We start from the raw sequence: 15,652 nt of genomic DNA, 5'->3' as shown, positions 1-15,652 counted from the left end.
GTCGTATTCTATGGTGTCTACCTCCTCCTCACCCTTATTTACTGAAGCATCAGTGGTCTTTGCATTCGTCATTGGAAGCATCTTCATCTGACCAATCGTCATCTCCTAGGTCTTGGTCTATTTCGTGTGGTTGTCCGGGAACCAAGGCCCAATTGTACTTGAGGTTTAAGTCATGCATCCTAGCCCATCGCCACCTTGGTTCTTTTAAGAGATCTTGGAGTGGCTTGAAGTTTGCTGTTGGATTGCTTGCTAGCTTGCCGGCCAAATACTCTAAAACCCCTTGGAGCTCCCTCTAGTTGGTTGGAAATTGAAGGGTGACAGGGTTGGGTCTTTCGCGAAGGTTTCCTACCATCATGTAGATTGGTACTGAGGGTGCCCTCTTGGGTTTGCCGATCATCTTAGGGGCCTGTTCATACTCCTCGTCGTCCAAGAATGACAGGTCAATGGTAGCAAGGACATGCATCCAATCTCGCTCGTCTTCAGGACATGGGATATACTTAGTTAGGGGCTGGTAGGATTTCCTGATATGGGTACCACCCTTGAGCACCGCGGAGATGGCATCGAGGTCAACTGGTTTAGTTTCTTAGGAGTCCATTTCTACCCTCACGACTGCTGTTCTATTGCCTAGGAAGATGAGACCATTCTCCCAATCTTCTATCACTCTGGTGTTGCACATCCAGGGTCAATCCAATAGGACATCGTAGTCCACTCCCTTCATGACTATAAAGTCAACTGAGAATTGGATTCCAACAATTCTTACAGACTAGTTTTTTAGCACCCCAAATGGCTTCACTTTCATTCTGTTAGTTAATGTGACGCTGAACCCAATGGTCTCGACACGTGGGTTACCCCAACTTAGGAGCACTGCATGGCTCAGTACACTGACTCCCGCCCCTATGTCTACAATCCATTTCCTTATTATATCGCCTAGGGCTAAGATGGCTGAGACTAGTAAGACTGTGTGCTTCTCGGTGCCTTCCCAAAAAGCGTTAATGTGCAAGGATTTGGACACGGAGTGTAATGTCAAACTTGGTATTTGCATCTCTGCATCATGTTCTTGTAGGTCTGCAGTAGCATGCTCTTGTGACCCTTCAACCCACTACTTTAAGTCCTGCCATAGACTAGGATGCTACCTAAGCAGATCTCCCAAGTTTACTGTCACCGGGGTGGTCACTAGAGTGGTAAGGAGGTCATTGGCTGCTCATCTTTCTCCTTATCTGGATTGTCCTGGCCAGCGCCCCTGGCTGGGTTGTTGGCCCGTAGAGGCCTTGCTTAAGTGGTAGTGCTTGTGGCACCGCCGCATCTCTCGGTTTTGACGAAGGGGGTGAGAGTGGCATGCTGATGCTAGAGAGATCCTTGATCTCGTCCTCCAAGATGGGCTCTGCATCTTTCAAGTGTTCCTGAGCCTCCCTTACCCACTCCTTCACCTTCTCAATGTTCTCTAGTTGTTGCTTCGAGGTCGGGGTATCCCCCTACCTTAGCACTTCCCTTTTCAGCAGTCTTCGGGGCTGATGTCTCTACTTCAGCATCAGTGAATTTCTTTCCAGCAGGTAGTGTTGTGGCGCTCTTAGTTTTTAGCGCGATTTTAGCTTCGGGTCTCTTCTTCCTCTACCTATGGCTCTTCTTCCCTATTGAGGCTGCATCAAGATTCCTAGGACCTGATAGTGATATGCCAGCCTGCTTCGTTTGTGCACGGGTTATGACATGCAATGGTATAGGTGTAGCTTCACCGTCCAAATTCTCGATACCAAACAACCCCAATGGGATGGATGTCACATTAGCTGAGTTTGAGGGTGTTTTTCGCATGGGACAGTCAATGAAGAGATGAGTGATTCCGCACTGAGGACACCTTAAGTCAGCCTTGTCTCTATTTTGTTGCTCTCTTTCGGGACATCATGATGAGATGTGTCCCGGGTGGCCGCAAGTCCAACACATGATTGGTTCCTGGGTCTGCCCTCCTAGGCCTCTACCTTGTCCCCTACCTAATGCCATCACCGGTACTAGTCGATAGTCCATAAGGACTTCATTGCCCTCATCGTCATGTGAGACATAAGGGTATAGGTAAGGCTCCTCCTCCTTTGGCTCTTCCATGTAGTGGATTGGAGCGTCGCTTGGCGAATGTGTCACATAGGGGCCTGGTGGTCTGGTATTCTAGTAGGATTTATATCCATTCTAGGAACAACCGGCTTAGCATTGTTTGGCGCGGGAAGGGCCAATGGCGCTCCCCTTCCGAAGAATTGTTGCAACCTGCTTGCTAGGTACGATTGACTATACGGTTGTGAGTACGGAAGTCTTCTACGTAATCTACAATGTGCACTATTGTGACCAAATCTATCACAGTTAGCACAAGGCCATGATTTAGGGTCTTTGACACTTGGCCCCGGCAAGTGGTTCCCGCCACAGTACATGCATTGGACATGTGGATGCATTGGTCGTCTTAGCATTTCCTGCATCTCGACTATTTCCATTTTCATGTCCGCCAATTCTTGGTTGGTGTCTCTAGCCTTTCCCTTATCTTGGGTGCTTGTGCCTGATCGCTCATTGGATACTGAAGCTCTCTTCAAACTTCTCGAGTGGGTCTCGTCTTGGTTCAAGTTCCTAGAGCTCCTCTCCTTCAATTGGCCGTCGACCCGAATGGCCCCTTCGAACACCCTTGCTAGCATGTATCCCTGCAAGCTCGAGTTTCCCACCAAGGCTTTATACAGCTCTTCATTTCGTATCCCACTGATAAATACCATTGACACTACTCTTTTGGTTGGCCGTTCGGGGCCATCGGGATTCTCTTGAAGAGACTACTTACATGGGTCACATAGTCATGGATGTCCTCTTTTTCCTTTTGCTTGACGTTCATAAGATGTACTAGTAGGTTATTCGAGTATCCGAGCTCGAAAAATATCTTAATGAAGAAAATTTTCAATCCATTGAAGTTTACTCGCTCCGCAGCAGACTCGTGTACCAAGTCTGACCCTTGTCTCCCAAGCAAAGCTCAAATGCTTGAGAGCGTTGAGTCAAGTCGGTGAGACTGTTGGCCTCACAGACCTGCTTGAACTGCTCTATAAAGCCGTGTGGATTGTCCTAGGGCTAGTACTTATCAAGATGCTTTGCGACCATTGGTATCTTAGGCTGGCTCTTAGAGCCTTGGTTCACCCCCAACACCGCTAGTAGTGACGTGGCCAATGCTTCATCGCTTTGCTATGCTGATGTGTTGTCTAGCAATCGCTTCGTGAGAAGCTCACTTAGCATTAAGTCTCCTTCTAGCGCTCTCTCGTGGTCAATTCGATTTTTGCCTGCTAGGTTCAACACTCACTATATCTCATGCATCTTTGCGTCCTACCTCAGGCTCCTATTCCATTATGCCTCACAGTGCTTTGTGGGCTAGTTTTCTTTCCTCCTCTAGGTCAGCTATAATGGCTTTTGCCGCTCTAGCAGGGTGCTCACACCAAGCGTGAGAGTCACAGCTACTCACCAACTACTAGATCGTTTCTTGAAAAGCTCGTAAGTCGAATTCCTCGTTCTCCTTGCGGTTTGAGATTTCCTTCGACATGGTTGGGTTCTCTTGCTTCACTAAGTTGTGGATAAGGCCAAGGAGGTTGGGTAGAGCCAAGTATCCTGTTGCTATTCACTTAGTCCTACACTAGGCTCCAATTGTCCGTCTATGTCTCCACTAGCTGTCGTTAAGGCATTGACTCTCTCGACAACCTACTCTAGCTGCTAAGAAGCCGCATCTTGCAAAATTGCCTATTCCTTGCGCCAGAATCTAGTTCCGGATGTTGGGGTGGCTCACAAAGGTTAGCGCCATTAAGATCTAGCTGGGTCTGGTGTAAAATTCCACAAAATGTGCAACAGTCTAACTCGGCCCAACTCGTCCGAGTTGCAGGGGCCGAGTGGTAGATTTGGACGACTGAATGGTTGAATAAGGGCACTGGTCAAACTTGTAGCTCGGACGACTGAACCGACATGTCCGAGGGCCAAGTGGGCCAGGGCTGAATGACAAAAGTGGGCCGAGCGGGCTGAGGGCCGAATGACAAAAGTGGGCCGAGTGGCAAAAGTGGGCCAAGGGCCAAATGGCCCGAGGGGTTGACTCGGATGGGCCGAGCGATACGTGTCTGGGTCGAGCGGTCTGAGTTATGCTAGTGGTTCGAGGGCTGAATGGATTGGGTGGTCCGAGTGCTGAATGGTTTGATTCTGGGACTCGGCCCAAACCCAATCCACTCGGATGAGCGGAGTTACGCGCGATGACGATAGCGTACGGGATGATCTCGTTGAATCCAATGACCCACGCAAACACCAAGCACACCGACTTCATGATCACAACAAATACACAACATGGAGGTTCTAATGTACCTGAATCGTGCGAAGAACTCCCAAATGGCAAGGTCGAATCGAATCAATGTTGGAAACATGCACACACACACACACACACACACACTCTCTCTCTCTCTCTCTCTCACTGCTAGGGTGAAACATGAGCTCCTCTATAGTCCCGTGGCCCTTAAACCCCTTCCCAAGAGCAGGGTTTTTCCATCTCCAATCACTCACTTGCTGGCATTAATTGTTCCAACCACTCTTTTTCCCCATTCACCCCGATTTGTGCATGTTTTGCCCTGTTATACAACAGTAACCTTATGCTTCTCCAAACCGATTTCATTATTCTGTCCTATGCTAAATGCAACCACAATCAAACGCAAATGACTGAAATGATCTCCCCTTCTTTCCCAATCATTAAACAACCAAAATAACCAGAATACTTACTTGTATCGAAGATCAAAAGGCCCAAAATCCTACCTATCTCAAGCTCTGGTTTGGGGATGAATCCCTTACTTCGATGCTCGATATGAGGCGCGCAAGTGCTCAAGCTTAAATCCGTTGGTCTCGAGAACGGAACCAAAATGTGGGAGCTCTTGCTCAACCGCCAAGACCCACGGACCTCTTATTGTTCAAGCGTTCCAAGCGAGCTCTAATGGCTACCTCTCACATAGCCGATGCGCCTTCAAACCTATGAATGTAGTGAGCTTACCTCAATGCCGAGATGAGTTGCCTCCATAGCTGTATCCATCATAGCTATGCATGCGCGAGCAAAGAGAAGAGAGGAGAAGAAGAGAAGTGGAGATGGTGAAGAGCTTCACCCTCTTGATCCCTCATTCCCACACACACACTCCCTCACACTCTCCCACTCCCTCCCTCAAGAGCACACAGACAAGCAAAGAGAAGGGAAGAAAGGAAGAAGAGAGGTCTCTTGTTAGCCACACACCAAAGAATGAGCTTCCATTCACTTTTTGAAATTTATATATATAAACCCTAAAATTCCATGGGTGCCAATCCTTATTACATGACCGGCTTTTATGGCAAGGCCCTTTCCCCTATTTCCCTTTTCTTGCCTCATGCCTTAAACCTACACCCCTCTATTATGTTACAAATGGAACAATAGGGAGCCTGGCGCTCTTTTACAAGAGTTTTTAGAGTTTTTTTGAGGCGCCTTCTCTTTAAAATTGCGCTTTCATCTCATCTTAGTCTTTTACGGGCCACCTTTGCACCCTTGCTCATTTTCTGTTCTTTTTCTGCTTTTTGCTTCATTTTTCCATCATCTTGAACCGAGGTTAACATCTCCACAACCCTCTCTTTGTTGGAAGCTATTTTTTCCTTTCTTGTTCTTATCTTGATGATGATTTTTCTCCTTTCACCCTTATTAGAGGTCATTGTCCTTGCTTGATTTTTCTCTTTGGGCATTTTCAACTCTTTCCTTCCTGTTTTTAGCCAACCCTTCTAGTGTCTATGAGACTGCCAAGCCCCCTTTGCCATGTGCATTGGTTGATTCACTTCTTCTTCTTCTTCTAGAGTGGGACTTCCTCTAGAGGCTTGGCTTGACAGTTTGTTCCTTTCCTCTTTCTGTAGTCTCCTTACCTCCTCATCACTTAGGTCTTTCTCAAGCTCTTGTCTTGTCATTCCTTTTAGAGCTAACGACACCTCTTGTATTGGGATACTAGGAGTCTTTGGTAGTTAATGAAAGTTGAGACGATGTAAGTTTCTAAAGCACCCCCTATTCCTTTTGATATAGTTTTTGGAAGGGGGGGTTTGCGTTTAGCATTTGTAGCATTGCTCTAGGTATGTAAAGCTTTAATCTTAGTAATTAGAATGCTTACAACTAAAGGTTGTATATGGCCTTTGGTATTTGTGTTGACATTGACTATAATTTCTCTTGGTGCTAAAAGTTGGACATTGTCTTTAGGTAAAGATTGTAAAGTGGCCATCCTTCACTAATTTGGTTCTTTGCTATGCCCTGGCTATAAACTCAAGTGCCAATTTCTTCAATTGCTCAACTACCTTATACCTATTAGTTGCCTCTTCTACACCACCCATTTTTACATGGACAATGCACCATATGTGGATACTTCTTGAAGGGTGGTTGTTTGTCTTGCTCATCTAGTCTAATCCCATTATTCACTTCTTCCACATCAACTATAGTAACCTAGAACATATGCCATATGGTGCTACTTCTTGTAGGATTTGGACAATATTAATATAAATACAATATTCATAACATGGAGAGAGAATTTCTTAGTGTGTGATCAATAGAAGACATCAACAAGGCTCTTCTAGTGCCATATTAACATTTGGGTAGATTACTCTTCTTCAATTGTTGCATATATTTGTTTCCTGCAATTGTTGCATTGATGGTGTGATGTGCAATCATTACTCAAGTCGTTGCCAGCACAAAGTGCATTAGCATTAATCACTTTTCCATGTTAATATGATGAATGACTACCCTCTCAACCTTTGCATCAATATGCTCTTTGGACATAAGAAATTGATGCTTCATAGCCATTTTGTAAGCCTTTTGGATGAGAAACTATATCTTCTATGCACACATGCAACAAACCATATTCCACAACCATCTAATAATGCATTGTCCTCTTGAAATCATAATGAGGATGAAATCCATACTAGATGTGGTACAACATATGCATGAAGGGTCTAAGATGCTAGAAAAAAAGAATCGTGCAACAAGAGAAGAGGTGCTAGCTATGATTACATTGGAGTATGCTATGTATGACACCCAATCAATGCAAGAGTTCTTCTCCATTATTTCTTGTGGATTTATCTTCATTGTTGATGTCATTATTGCATGACAACTCCATGGAAGTTCTGCTCTCTAGAAGTGACACTTCGCTCTATAGAAAGAAAGGTTCTTGCCATTTGAGGCAACTGAGGTCACCAATGGTGCTCACATGGCTCAAAAATAAATCCAAATATAAGGAAGCTATGTCTTTATTATGGCTAGTTCTAGATATGCAGTTATGCTATTGTCTTTATTATGGCTAGTTCCAAATGTGCGGTTATGCTATTGGGTTTAATATTTAAAAATTAACTTGCTTACTCATTTCTTTGAATATTATATATGCTTTTCTTGGGTAAGAAGCCCACCCACCCTGCTCTCTAATATCACCTATGATGGAACTTCTATGGCACTAGATTTTGATATTCTTTCATTCCTTTACTCACCAAACTAGAAGATGCCCTATGATGTACCACAAATGATGCATATAAGATTATGGTTGGGTTAACTAAATCTATCATACACGTGACATGAACAAGGTATTTGATTAGATATGTTGAACATATGGCAAGCGAATTGTCCCCTTGACACTTACAACACAAGTTTGCTTGCATATGTTATTACCAATTATTTGCCAATCGATTTTGTAGCTACTAGGTGCAAGCTATTTATATATTTGTATATACTTTGTTTATGAAGCAACTATGGTTAGCCATTGTTAATTTTTGGTGTAAGGGCTATCCCATGTATTCATGCTAGCTTCATAGGCTTTGCTAACTTAAGTCAATAGGGATAAGAAAATGTTTTTTAAAAGGTGTAGTGTTATTTTGTATTGTGAAGATTGGGTACATTTCATCCTCTCAGCCCTAGAGGAATCGAGATGTTTTCATATCTCTCTTTAATGCTTGGGAATCATCATGATGCCGCTTGCTCCATTGATCAAGTCCGATTGTTGGTGGGGCATCCATGGAAGAGTGCTTTAGCATTTGAATGCTCTTGCTGATGAAGAAGGCTCCCAAGCTTATCTTGGAGCTTGAGCTTCAAGAATGGGAAGCTTCAAGTGAAGCTTTCATGGCTGCCCACAAAGCGCCATACATACTGAGCTCAATGTCTTCAATTGGGCAAGAGAAATCCTTCATCGAATGAAGGGCTTGTGGGGTTGAGCTCTCCGGGTCAGAGAAAGCTTCAGTTAGAAGATTCCATGGCTTCCCCAAACTATTTCGAACAGTCCCAGCTGCTGTCCACCATGGAAGATGAACAAAAGAAACGTATATTTAGCCAAACATCACTTAGAAGTGGCAATTGAAGCTTATGGTTTGTTAATGGAATTTCACAATTAAGTATACTAGTATATATCAATTTACAATGTGCTTTACTTTAGTATTTCTAAACCACTTCATCCGCATGCTTGCATGCCACACTTTTCTATCTTTAAACCAAATTTTCATTTTTTGGGAGCTAATTACAAGTGGTGCACTATAGCTATTATCAATTTTGGACTAATATTTTATTTCATACATCACTTTTTTTCTATCTTTGAACTAGTTTTTCATTTTATTGAAGCTAGGAGCATGTTGTGCTTTATAACTCACAAGTGGTTGCCACCAGTAACACTACTACACTAGTACTAAGAAGAGGTGTGCGACTAATTACAAGTGATGTTTTACCACTTGCAAGTGCTACATGACCAATAACGGATTTGTACCTCACGTGTAATCACTGGGCATTTTCAACTCTTTCCTTCCTATTTTTAGCCAAACCTTCTAGTGTGTGTGATTGCCAAGGCCCCTTTACCATGCATGTGCATTGGTTGATTCACTTCTTCTTCTTCTTCTAGAGTGGGGCTTCCTCTAGAGGCTTGGCTTGATACTTTGTTAGTTGCCTCTTTTTGTAGTCTCCTTACCTCCTCATCACTTAGGTCTTTCTCAAGCTCTTGTCTTGTCATTCCTTTTAGTGTTATAATGACACCTTTTGTATTGGGATACTAGGAGTCTTTGGTAGTATTTGCTTTTAACTTGATTGTGACTGCTGGATGGCCTCCTCTATAATTGTTGTTAGGATACATGTGAATCCTGTTAATGTGGCTTTTGTTGTGGATTTCTTCCTATCTACACTTTTACTTATGGTTGGTGTACGCCTAGATTCTTGGAGTTCTAAATAGAACACTAAGGAAAGATGAAAAATACTGTAAGAAAATCTATCTTATATCATCAACAAGCATATAATTATTCTCGTGATTGCACCAGACAAAGAAAAACACAACAAAGGAAAATAGAACCAAGCAGAACAAATTCATGTAGCACCATAGACCAATTCTCCCACGGATTTATCTCCAACAAAACATTTTATATTCTTCATATTATCACTAGTAACAACAAAAAGAACACATCCAACTTCCACTATTGAATAGAAACCATCTCATAATTTTTCAAATCATATCTCCAATAGATTCTTCATTGTTTCTTTCTCTTGTAGGCTCACAATCTCTCAAAGATAGTACATAGAATTAATATCAAATTGCTATCTTCTCTTTCTCACACATTCTCATTTGTGATCTCACAAAGATAAAATGAATAATGACAAAAAATCCCCATCTTCCTCATGGATACACTCCTCAATAGATATGCTTTATATGAAGAGTCATTAGAGCTACTACAGTACTTTTGTCTCACTATCCGTTCAAGTCTTCACTTGACTCTTCTAGCTGTAACTTCCTTTGCTTGAAAATATATCTAATCAATCCAAGCTCATAAAAAGACTCTCAAAATCACCAATGAAAGGGTTAGAAACCTAAAAAACCATAGCTAAAGAGGCAATTTAATTCCAAAAAAATAAAAAAATAGCAAAAAAATCAATCATTTCAGGCACTCAACATATTCCCACACTTATCTTGGAAGCATCCTCACAATGTTGGAAAAAAATATAACTAGAAAACCATCAAGTTCACTACATATCCAACTATCATGATCATCCAGCTACATATGACCCCAACCAAATCTTCTAGAAAGGTTGGGTATGAAACTTTAACGTAAGGAAAACAACGGTGAACTATTAACCACAAATTCAAGTGACTAAAGTAAATAAACAAATTGCTAAAGGATATGAAAGGGCTCTTCACAGTATCCACAACTTGATCATCAGCACTTAAAAATATTTTTAGCTTTAAGAATTATAGAATCAACATGATCCTTCAATTGAACCAAATTCAACCAATGATCCTCCATAGTATCCATAATTCAAAGATGATAAACTCACACATAGCATCACATCCACAAATAAGATGCAGACAAATACAAAAATTTTTGAATGACATCCCAAAATGGGAAAGGAAAGAGGATAAACTCACACAACATCACATCCATAAAGAAGACATAAGTAGACACACAAAAGTTTGAATGTCATCCCAAAATGGCTAAAAGGAAGGATGTTTAAATTATGAACAAAGAAGATACAATCAAGAAAGCTGATTGTAAATGCTTCCTTTTAAAAGCTTGAAGGTTTCTTGGCCTCTTTGTAGAATAATTCTCATCTATAAAAGATAGAGGAGGATTTTGCAAAAATTGCAAACAACACATCCTTTCTAGTAAGAGAATATATTTGGAAGCATCATAATGGGCATGAAAATATACGATTTATAGTTGCTCAATAGGGATATTCACATTTGCATTTAGATAAAGCTTCAAAATAATTTTAGTATTATCATGAGAATCTTTATGCATAAACACTACATACCGTGAAAAATGAGATGCAATAAATAGTTATTGAGTTGTTGGTGGTGCTTTAATTATTGGGTGTTTTTGATTGCTACACTAGTGCACACTGCACCACACACATATGTGTGGATATTGCACCCCTGGGTAATTCACTATATGTATATCCTCTATATCACATGTATTCACAAGGCCTATTTATAAATATCCTTATATGTGAATTTTTCCTTAATAAAACATAACCCTTTTCTATTCAATCTATAAGTAACCCCTTTATATGGGACTCTTCTGTATGTTAAAAATGTGTAAAAATGGTATTTTTAAAATCCCTTATGTTGAACCCATGTGATACATACATATATTTATGATTGACCTCCTTGGGATTACACCACTGCACCACCACACATGCATGTGCACACTCGCTGCACATGCGCATGTAGATATGCACTGCACTAGTGCAATAGTGCACAATGTATACCTTTGATAGTGTACTAATCTTGTGCATAGGTGCATACCACTATGCACTAACCTCACCTTGGTACACTACACTAGTCCAAGCTATTAAAATCTTAAAATCCCTTGGTATACATGCTTACAAGCTAGCTCTACCTTCTAATCTAAAGATTCAAAATGTAATTCATGTAAGCATGTTAAAATCATAGGTCCCTAACCCTAATCATGGCATTGATGATGAATAAATTGTAATGCCAACTCAATGAATACTTAAGGTCCAACTAGAGAGAGTGTTGGAAACTAGAGAAAAACCTTTAGAAAATTGCACTTTACTCAAATATTTAAACCAATGGAAGGATTTCCTTGAAGAAGATGTGACCTAGATAGAGAAATCTATCATTCAAAGTGATCACCTTGCATTTTGTTTGAAATGAAGATACCTTACTTTTCTTAAGGGGCAAAGAATATAACATACCCAAGTTTTTCCAGCAATCATGTGTGGTTGCATCTTTTATTTAGAGCATGTATTTCTTTTCCAATTGGTTTTAGGTGTGTTCACACCAACTAAGGTTTATTTCTAGCCTTGCATTACTTTTTTAGTGGATTTGGATTGCATTCACACTAGCCAAATGGGGCAACTAACATTCTTTGTAGGTAATGTCATTTTCTTATATTATCATTATTGCTGTTTATATTGGTTGGTCAGCATTTAGTGCATCATCTGATAGTAGTAAGTTAGTTTTAGCATTTCTTGGCTATTTATATCCATTCCACGTTGATTGGTCATCACTATATTATCTTGTCTAGGTTTTAGCACAATCCAACATTGTGGGACTCTTCTCTATATGTGGTGACATTTGTTCGATGCCTATCTTAGTGGTGTTGGCACTTTGCTGTTGTTGCCTAACCATCAATTGAGCTCCATTTTAGAAGTTTGACATGTTTCAACAAACTTGGGCTTTCCACTTCTCTTGATTCATGGACTTACTAGACTCAATACTTGGGTTGTCTTCATTGAGTAGGCTATCTTTATTAAGGATTCTTATTCAAGAGCCATTTTTGTTCTTTGTGAATATATGTACTTCAAACTCCACATGTTTCTATACTATCCATGTTCTTTGAATTCTAAGTGAACCACTTTTGGATAGTTATACACTACTTTCGAGTGGTGTATTGGCACTTTTGAGTGGTGTATTTTTTCCACTTTGAAGTGACGTAGGACCACTTTTTAATGGCACAATATTAATTATAGTTGGTATTGCACCATTGAAAAGCTATATCACTATACCGCTGTCGTGATGTTATGAGGACACTGTGTGAAAAAGTATGGAATGCATCATCATCCGACTTCTTTATTGATCTAGAGAGTCAATGTGATCTGAGCCATTATTACTAGTGTGACTTGCATGGATTATCCAAAATTACTAGATTTTTGGATAATTTTAGCCTATTTTTTATATTATTTATTATAAAAATTTGAAAAAGTTAGAAAAAAGCCTCTAGATTAGGATGGCATGCAAAAAGCTAGTTGCTTTTTCAGCCGATTAGGGGATTTTCACAAGAGGGACAGATTGATGAAATTGCGCGCGTACCAATCGCTGTAAATAGGCTGGAAACTGTAGATTGAACTAAAAGAAGAAGAAGGAGTGATCTGGAAGATCTGTGAGCAGGTGTCTTGCAGTTTTACCCCCTTTCGGAGCCAACAAAGCCATCAGATTTGGGTTTCGAGCAATAGAGAAGGAGCTGTAATTTTTATGCACATTTTGTTCTATGAAGAAGCTCTAGGAGATCTAATGCATGGAGATTGCTTCTGAATAGTGCGAAGATTCCAGGTTCTTTCAATACTTATTGATTCAATTCATTGTGCTTTGTCTTTGTAGTGTTTACCACTTGGGTATTCTCTATCTTTTATTCCGTCTCCTATCTCTACATCCTTCTACTTCTGATCCCTGGTGGATTCAACCTGTCGACAAAAACCCCTCTGACATTGGTGAACCCGACGTGAAAGGTCGCCAGAAGAAGGAAAGACAAGATGGGAGAATCTTCGAGTACATTCTCCAGTGATGTTTTGCAACAGTTGGTGCAAAATATGAATATGCTTATGTGGGTACAACAACAACAACAGGTGATGCAAGCTTCATCTCAAACAAAAAGTGTTGTGATGAATGCTTTGCAAGCAGTTGAGTGTGAGGTGAAGTTATTAAATGGCAGGAATGTATCTGCATATGTATATACCTATGCTCAGAAGATGGAATTCTTTGGGGTGGCTCAATCTGCATGGAGTCGGTATTTTGTATGTGTACTGTTCATGAATTGAAAGCACAGATTACTGAATTATACTTGCAGGATGTAGACTAGGTAGCCTTCAAGAAGACACTCAGGGAAGAATTTTACATTGAGGACACCAGTTTGATTACGCGCAAGACTTTTCAAGAGTGGGTTTTACAACCCAATTAGGGTCTTGTGGCTATGGAATTGTTAAGAGAATTTGAAAGTCAATTTGAGCAGTTGGATCTTGCAGAACATCAAGCTCTTGCAAGTCAGAAAATTGAATTGTTTCTACAAGTAGCTGATCTTAAGCTTCAAGAGAAGCTTGATGATTTGCTGTGAGGATTAGGCTACAGAGATAGGTTTGAAAACAAAGTGGAGACATGTCAAGGAAGCTGTTACTGCACTTGTGAAGAAGCATAGAAGAAGAGAAAGATTGCATGTCTCTAGCTTGCCCACTGTTACGGGCAAGACAGTTGATGTATCCACTAGTAAGCCACCTACTTCTGTGGCTAATCCCTATGGCTGTACCTGCTATTGTTCCCTCTGTTAGGGAATATGTCTTAGATGAATTGGTCAAAGGCATGCGGGATCTTCAATTGAAGGTTGAAAAATTGGATGAAAAAGGACGAGGAAAGGGGACAAGCAATAGCCCCTAAGCCTGGAAAAAGATGCATGTGGTGTGATAGTTTGCAGCACTAGAGAAAGGATTGTGCTGCCTATCAGGTGGCCTTGGCACGACAGCTTATCTTTTGGAAAGATGGCAAGATCCATGCACAAGAAACGGGATTGCCTCTTTCTTTGAATTTTGGAAAGGGAGGTATGCAGAAGTTGTTTGAAGACTTGGCTGTTCGAAATGCTTATGCGGCGGTGCATGCTTCTACTTTTGGTCTATAGTTGGATAGAATGCATGGCCAAGTGATGGTTGGTCCAAAGGCTGAAATATGGACACATGCTTCACATGTAGCTGAAAAGAGAAAGGTCACTGATAGTGAAATGTCTCATGCAGGGCAAGACATTCGTGGCGTAACTGGTTGGGAATCACCGGTAGATGCATATTCAGTGTATGCATATTTGGCAAAGGTACAAAACATGGATGTACTTGTGGAAGAAAAACAAAAAGGAGATGAAGATATTGCAAGGACATCTAAAAGAATGACAAGAAGAAGTGTGGATCAGCCTAAAGCTGGATAACAAACAAGTGAGCAAAAAGAAGGGCAAGCAACCAGGATATAAGTTGCAATCTGACATTGAGATAGCCACAGATCTTAAGAAGGTTCTTGAAGAACGGATCTTAAACAATCGGGTGGAATTTACCTTGGGAGAGGTGCTTGGCATTGTCAAGCGAGAATTTCATGATGAGATCATTAACATAATTAAAAGGAAGCATCAATTTCTTGGTGATACCACTAGTGCATTGCTGCAATTTGAAGAGGAAACTGGTTTGTTGGGTATTCAGGTTGAATATGAGCATGAAGTAGGTACTGGATTATCTATGCAGGATGCTACTAATTAGTGGACAGCATGTGGAAAAGAGAAAAAAGTGGCTGAAAATGCATTGTCTTGTAGCAATATGAATGGTGGAGTAAGGCAGATGCAACAATATAGGAAAGAGACTCTAGGATTTATTCCTCAAAGTCACTACACAAGAAATCATTGGGCTAGGGCTACCACTGAAACGGTAGTGAAAATAGGGGAATGCGAAACTCCTTGTGTTGCTTTATTTGACCATGGGTTTGAGATAAATGTCATTGAGCGGGGATTGTATGAAAATGGTGCGGCGAATGAGGGCTGCAAATAATTCTTCAGGGGAGCTCTATGCTAAAAGTGACGATTGGTGATGTACAAGAAGAGCAACACTTCTTTGTGCAATATAATTCCTCATATGCAGTGATTTTGGGACATCCCTATATTATAGGTGTGCGTATGGAAACAAAGGTGCTTGATGATGGTTCTACTTATGCAAGAGTTAGAAGCAAGGATGGGAGAAAAGTTGTCCAATTTCTTATTGTTTGTGTTAATCATCCTAGAAATTGGGATACGCTTCGAGAGTCTCCTTTAGTTCCAAATGCAAGGGAATTCAAAGACCTGGATTTTCATCAAGCACTGCTGTAATGTGGGGCTACAATAGTGCTGTTTAGTGGGTGTACTCGCCTCTTGATGAAAT

Source organism: Lygodium microphyllum, chromosome 5, assembly GCF_053477565.2.
Source record: "Lygodium microphyllum isolate KBCC chromosome 5, Lygodium_microphyllum_v1.1.10, whole genome shotgun sequence".
Taxonomy (NCBI): Eukaryota; Viridiplantae; Streptophyta; class Polypodiopsida; order Schizaeales; family Lygodiaceae; genus Lygodium; species Lygodium microphyllum.
The sequence above is the reverse complement of the archived record's forward strand: the minus strand, read 5'-3'. Positions refer to the sequence as shown.